Genomic DNA, 7,500 nt, shown 5'->3' with positions numbered 1-7,500 from the left:
ATCATTCTAAAAAAAGTAATGTCAATACATCTAAATTTATGGTCTATCTTAACTTGAGTAAAGATAAATTTCATCATTCGAGATCATATTTAAGAAATAAAGACTTCAGCAAAAATAGAGTATATCTATAAAAAAGGCATTCTGAGATTGCAAACGACCACCAAGGCAGCTTATTTCTTGAAACCAGAATCAATCTAGGCAGTAGGCGTATTATTTTATCGACCTTTTGCTCGCCCTTGACCTTGACATTTGACCTAGGACTTTCAAAATTGAATTACATCCACGTCTCAACATAAAAATTAAAACCTGAAAGTTTCACTGCTCTGTGAGTAAAATTGTGGCTAAGAATTTGTTCACAAACAAACAGACACACGGACAAACAGGGATGAAAATATAACCTCCTACCAACTTCATCGGTGGATGTTAAAAATATCAAAGCAAAGAGAACCTAGAAACGTTCGTGGTATGGCAACTGCATTTCTCTAGCGTTGTGGTGGCCTATTGGAAACGTCCCTGTCGAGCAATCGCCGGACTGGGGTTCGAGTCTCGCTCAAGCTCGATAGTTTCTTGTAGTGTCTGCAACCTCACCATCCTTGTGAGCTAAGGATGGGGAGACTGGAAGAGCCTATAGGTCTTCCTGCTGAGTCATCAGCCACCACCATCGCCTGGCTCTCCCTGGTCCTATATTTGGGGGAGAGGTGGTATGAGCGCTGATCATATGCATATATGTTCCGTCTCTAGGGCATTGTCCTGCACGACAGGGCATTATCACTGTCTCTTGCCTCTACCAATCATGAGCGGTGTAACCTTTAAATAACCTCCTGGACATAAACATCACGTTAAGCCTTCGTGTTTCTCAGAAAGTTATTGGGGATGTGGTTGCGAGCCCCATACCCTTTTTCTTGACCCAAAAATTATAGGTAGGTGAGCTAGTGGGCGGGGTGCTGGGAGTGTCGGTTCACGGAACTTGCAACAGTAACAGATTGATGCCACTAAAGAGTATATACATATATTCACACATATATATGTACACATATATATACATATATGATATATATATATATATATATATATATATATATATATATATATATATATATATATATATATATATATCATCATATATTACATATATTACATATATGTACTGTATATAAATATACATACAAATTCTTTTTTAAATAAGTAAAAATGTACCTTAAAATCGAATTTGTGGTCATTTTGAAAAATAAGGAAAATGACGAACGTTAGTAATGAAATTAGCACACACACACCCACACACACACACATATATATATATATATATATATATATATATATATATATATACATATATATATATTTATATATATATATACATATATATACACACATATATATAAATATATATATATACATATATATATATATATATATATATATATATATATATATATATATATATATATATACATATATATATACATATATATATATATATATATATATATATATATGTATATATATATAGATATATATATATGTATATATATATAGATATATATATATATATATATATATATATATATATATATATATATATATACACATATATATATATATATACAGTATATATATATATATATATATATATATATATATATATATATGAAAAATTTTAAGTAATTTTTATTTTTCCTAACATACTTACCGAGAATTACCTCTTCGGAGGGTCCTTGACCCTCTCTCAAACTCGACCAAGATTTCCCGCGCTACCCCCCCTATCTCGCTCCCGATAGTTTCTACCCCCGCCGCCAGGATAATTCCTTCGGCCCGGATTAGGGCAGGTCACTGCTTTTCCCGGGTCAGGACCTCATTAAGTCCTCCGTTTAGCCCGACTCGGCAATGGAAGAATGGCACTCGGGGACGGAAGGGAGGGCCATTACTCAGAGGTAATTCTCGGTAAGTATGTTAGGAAAAATAAAAATTACTTAAAATTTTTCATTTGTTCCGACACGAATACTTTACCTCGAATTACCTCTTCGGAGACTTACACTTTAGGAGGCGGGAGAGCCATTCTGCCACTTGGTTAGGCACATGGTGCCTGGAGGGCTACGTAATGCGGGGGTACAGAGAGCGGATAGGGGGGTAGCAGTGGAAAACTTACGCTTATAATTTAAGGCTTACCTCTTGACATGTTCTCTACTGAATCTTCTCCTGAAGAAGTAGGGATGAGTCTATTCACTTGTTGGGGACGTCTTCCAGCCTGCCACTACACAGCTTGGAGGGCGGCGATGACTGTCCCAATGGAGAATCCATCCAAAGACTTTCTTGAGTAGTCTTTGAGGTAGTGGGCCGTGAAGGTCGACTGGTGTGACCAAGTGCCGGCCTGCAGGATCTGGCCCACTGCCATATTTCTCTCAAAGGCCAAGGACGTGCTCAGGCCTCTGATGTCATGGGGACGGGGAGTGCCTGGTACCGCCACCTTGTCTTCTTCATAAGCCCTAGTGATGACTTGTCTCAGCCAGAAGGAAATAGTGTTCTTGGACACTTGCTTCTTATTAACGCCTGAAGAGACGAAGAGGTTCTTGGCACCTGGACGGAGATGGGCCGTCCTTTCCAGGTACTTCCTGATCGTCCTGACCGGGCATAACTTCAGGTCGTCCGTATTACCTGTCTTGGGAATGGCCGGAACAGAGAAACCTTCGAACCTCGGGTCCCAGACTGCTGGGTTCTGAGTTTTAGCTACAAAGGAGGGTACGAACTTGAAAGATACCTCCTTCCACCCTTTGGAGTGTGCCACGTCATAGGAGAGACCGTGGATCTCACCTACCCTCTTAGCCGAAGCTAAGGCTAGCAAAAAGACTGTCTTGAGGGTGAGATCTTTGTCCCCGATATCTCTGAGTGGTTCAAAGGGCGGACGACACAACATTTTCAGGACCTTGGCCAGGTCCCATCTAGGCACTCTCCTGGCTTGGGGAGGGCAGGATTGTTCGAAACTTCTAATCAGCATCCCTATGTGTCTTGAGGTCCCTAGGTCGATGCCTTTCAGGAGAAAGACTTGGCCTAAGGCTGCTCGCACTCCTTTAATAGCCGGGATTGACATTCCTATTTCATCCCTAAGATACACTAGAAAATCAGCTATGTCAGGGACCGAGGCTTTGAGAGGTCTTATTTGTTTTGTCGCGCACCATTTCGTAAAGGCGGCCCACTTCGCCTGGTAGACTACGGTAGAGGATTTTCTTAGATATAGGGACATCCTCTTAGCTGTGGAGGAGGAGAACCCCTCCTTCCTCAGGAGTCGCTCGATAGTCTCCAGGCGTGAAGGCGAAGAGAGAGAGGGTTGTCGTGGAACCTGAGGAAGTGCGGTTGACTCAGTAGATCTGACCTGGGGGGCAGAGGCCATGGCGGATGGCTTGCCAGGTCTTTCAGATCCGCGAACCACTCTCTCTCCGGCCACCAGGGCGCTACCAAAGTCATCTTTAGGTTTTGGGCGGTTCTTACTCTGTTGAGCACTTGTCTTAGCAGCGTGAAGGGGGGAAAGGCATAAACGTCCAGGTTGTCCCACCTGTGCTGGAAGGCGTCTTCTAGGGCTGCTCCTTCGTCTGGTACCGGGGAGCAATAAACCGGTAACTTGGCGTTGAGCTTTGTTGCGAATAGGTCTATCACCGGGGAGCCCCAGCGTTGAAGGATGAGTCTGGCCACCGCTGGTTGTAGGGACCATTCTGTCCCTACTATCTGACCTATCCTGCTGAGGCCGTCGGCTAGCACGTTCTTTTTCCCGGGGATGAACCTTGCTAGCAGTGTTACCTGGTGTTCGTCCGCCCAGTGCAAGATGTCTACGGTGAGGTCGCACAGTTCCTTCGACTTCATGCCTCCTTGTTTCTTGATGTAGGCTACCACCGTGGCGTTGTCGCACATTAGGGCCACGGTGTTTCCCTTCAACCGACTTGCAAAGTGCAGACATGCCTTTTGTACTGCTTTTAGCTCTAGGACGTTGATGTGGCGATGCTTTTCGGTCTCTGACCAGGTCCCGCTTGCTGTTTCCTCCCGCAGGTGGGCTCCCCACCCTAGGCTGGAGGCGTCCGTGAACAGGAGAAACTCGGGAGGACCGGACCCGAGGGGCATCCCCTTGAGGGAGTTCGACCGGCATCTCCACCACTTCAAGGCTGTTTTCGTGTCCGGGAGTACTGGGATCGATGTTTTCTGAGAGCCTGTCTGGGACCATAGAGCCTTGAGGTTCCATTGTACGGGTCTGAGCCGTAACTTCCCTTGGGGGACTAGCTTCTCTAATGAGACCAGATGGCCTATCAGCCTCTGCCAGTCTTTCGCTTTCCTGGGAAGCCCCGACAGGAACGGCTGAATGATCTTGACGAGGTTCTGTATCCTGTCTTCCGAGGGGAAGGCCTTCCCCTGCACGGTGTCCAACGTCATCCCCAAGTACCCCATTTTGTTGGACGGCGTTAGGTTCGATTTTTCCCGGTTGATAATGACTCCCAGACTCCTGCAGAAACGGAGGAGGTCCTTTCCTTGTTCTTCCAAGAGGGCCTTTGAACTGGAAAGGAGCAACCAGTCGTCCAGGTACCTGATGAGGCGGATACCTCGTTCGTGAGCCCATACTGAGACTGTCGCGAAGACCCTCGTGAACACCTGAGGGGCCGTCGACAGTCCGAAGCAGAGGGTCCGGAACTGCAGGATCTGGGAGCCCCATTTTACCCGGAGGAACTTCCGACTCGACGGGTGGACTGGAATTTGGAAGTACGCGTCCTTGAGGTCGACCGTCATCATAAAATCTTTCTCCCTCAAGGACATCAGGACGGATTTTGGGGTGTCCATCTTGAAGTCCGTCTTCTTGACGAACCTGTTGAGGGCCGACAGGTCTATCACCGGTCTCCACCCCCCCGTTGCTTTCTCCACCAGGAACAGGCGGCTGTAGAAGCCTGGCCCTGGGAGAAGGACTTCTTCCATGGCTCCCTTTTCCAACATGGAGGAGACTTCTTTTTGCAGGGTAGCCCTTTTCAACGGGTCCCTGGGAGCTAACCATTCTGTTTGGGTGGCTGGAATAAGAGGGGGTGAGTCCGCTATGAAGGGGATCCTGTAGCCTTCTTTCAGGACGGACACCGTCCAAGCATCCGCCCCATACGTTTTCCATGCTTGCCAATAGGGTCTGAGGCATCCCCCAACCCGAGGCTTGGGCGGGAGTAGGGGGCCTCTCCCTCTACCTTCTCCTAGAGGGGCGGCCTGATCTGCCCCTCTTCGAGGCGGAGTAACCCGACCTGAAGGAGCTGGCAGAAGCTGTAGCTCCCCTGCGGGAGGGCTGAGGAGATGATGACCAGGAAGAGGAGTGGGCGTCCCTCCTTGAAGAGCTGGGAACAGCTTGAGGGGTCACGATCCTATCCGAGACTGACCTCTTATACGGAGGCCTCCTGGAGGATGATTGCTTAGGGACGTTGGTTTCTCTCCTCTTGGACACCTTCTCCATCAGTTCTTCCAATTCCTTCAAAGGAAACAGGGACTCTCCTCCTAGGGGTAGGGTGCGAATCACTCGCGCCTGTCTGTCTGGGATTTTCCTTGCCACTCTGGAAAGCACTGTGTCCCTCTTCCGGAGGACCCAGTTGGCCGTCAGGGAGAGTGCCTGATATGCCATAAATTTGAGCGCTTTCCCCCGGAAGTGATAATGTCCGACAGGAGACTTTGTTGTTCCGGGTCGTCGGGGTCTGTGGAGGCCTGTACATTAACTAACGTGGAGGCCCACCAGTCCAGCCATGAAGAGACGTTAATCATGTCCCTCGACATCTCCTCCATCATGCCTGCTTCAGAGGCCGAGAAGGACACAGGGGCTGAGCTGGCCCTTTCGTCCGAGCCGCCTTGTCCTAAGACATCCACGGCTGAGTCCACTCTACAGGGGCCTGGGCGTCGTCCTTCTGGGATATAAACTTTGGCCTGTAGTTTCAGACCCTGGAGGAGTTTGGAGGAACTCTGGGACCTGGGGGCCTCCGCAGTGCTGGCCACCAAGTTATCGATGTACTCCTGGCCGAGTACTAGGTCTGGGGCGAGGGGCAGGGCCAGAGAGGACTTCGGAAGGACGTCCCGATGTGTGTATCTCAAGAGGCTCGACCTCCAGGTATTCACCTTCGGCGCCTCGGGTTCTGGAATCCCATGGGTCCTTCTGATGCGGCCTACCACTCTTCTGTAGGCGGAGTCCTCCGACAGGGAAACCTCGCCTCCGTCGACCGAGGCATCGGCTTGGCTGGGGGGAGCCGTGCTTGGGAGGTAAACTGGCCGCTCCCTACTAGGTCCCAGGGAGGCCGTCCCGCAACCGTAGGGCGCACCGTACACGGTCGGGTCTCGCCGTGTGGCGGGTGCCACCGACCCCGGGAGGCCTTTCGACTGGGCCAAGGCTCTGGACGCGGAGGACACGGTCCCGGTGGGAAGACCCGAACCCGGCAACCGGTCCTTCCCGCTCGACGTCCGACCCGGTTGGGCTGGTTCGGTCGGGCTGTCTTCTCGGAAGCGCGCTTCCTCCCGCCGGGTGGGGTGAACCGAAGGCCTCGAGGACTTGTGCCTGAGAGTGAGGTCCTTCTTGCGTGGCCGGTCGAGCGGTTCCAAGTTGTATGTAGGCAGTGACAACTTGGAGGCTCGATCACTGGACCGAGAATCTGGCGAGCGGTGCTTCCTGGACTCTCCTGGGGGCACGTAGAACCATTCGCCGCCGCCGCCGGGAGAGACCTCCCTCTTGTACTTACGGGAGTGAGAGCGTGGGCGCCTCCTACTGTGCCGCGACCTCGACCTAGAGCGGGAACGATCGCTATCGGTCCGCGCTCTCTTACGGTGCCGTCTCTCCCTGCGTTCTCCCCCGGAGGATGAGTCTGCTTCCGAAGAGTCCGAGGGTGCCACGTTCTTCCCGTAACGACTGCTAGAGTGATGCGCAGGGGAGGCCCTTCGCCGCCGACCGTCCGAGACAGGGTGCTGGAGAAAGTCCTCGGGAACTGCTGTGGATACCGAGGGTACCGAGACCACTCTGTCCCTGCTAGAAGGCCATGGACCCAGGGATACGTCCATCCTTAGCGGTGACCTCCCTGGAGTCTTCGGTAACTTCCACCCGAAGGAGTCGCTACTCGGGCGACGAATTCCCGAGTGGTTCTCTTCTGGCGGGGGGGAACCCGACGCACCGGCCCACGAGGGCGGGGGGGAGACCGAGAACGCCACACTGCCCCATACCGGGTCTTCTGAGGAAGCGTGCTCCCCTGCCACGTGGCCCGATCCGCCCGAACCACTCGCGGCCCTTCCGTTTACTCCCGAGGGGCCAGGCCTTGGTTCCTCCGTCACACTGGGTTCACTTGGGAGGACACTATGGCTCACAATCACACTGGGGGCTAGCTGGCCACTCCTCTGCGAAGGAGACGGAGAGGCCGAGGCTTCGTCGGACCGATCACTGACCGACTGTAAGGAAGACACGCCATTCACTTTCTTTGGGGAACGCTTAGACGACTTCTTTTTCTTAGTACCATACCGTACCCA

This window comes from Palaemon carinicauda, chromosome 31 (assembly GCF_036898095.1).
Source record: "Palaemon carinicauda isolate YSFRI2023 chromosome 31, ASM3689809v2, whole genome shotgun sequence".
NCBI classification, from domain to species: domain Eukaryota; kingdom Metazoa; phylum Arthropoda; class Malacostraca; order Decapoda; family Palaemonidae; genus Palaemon; species Palaemon carinicauda.
Note: the sequence above shows the minus strand (reverse complement) of the source record.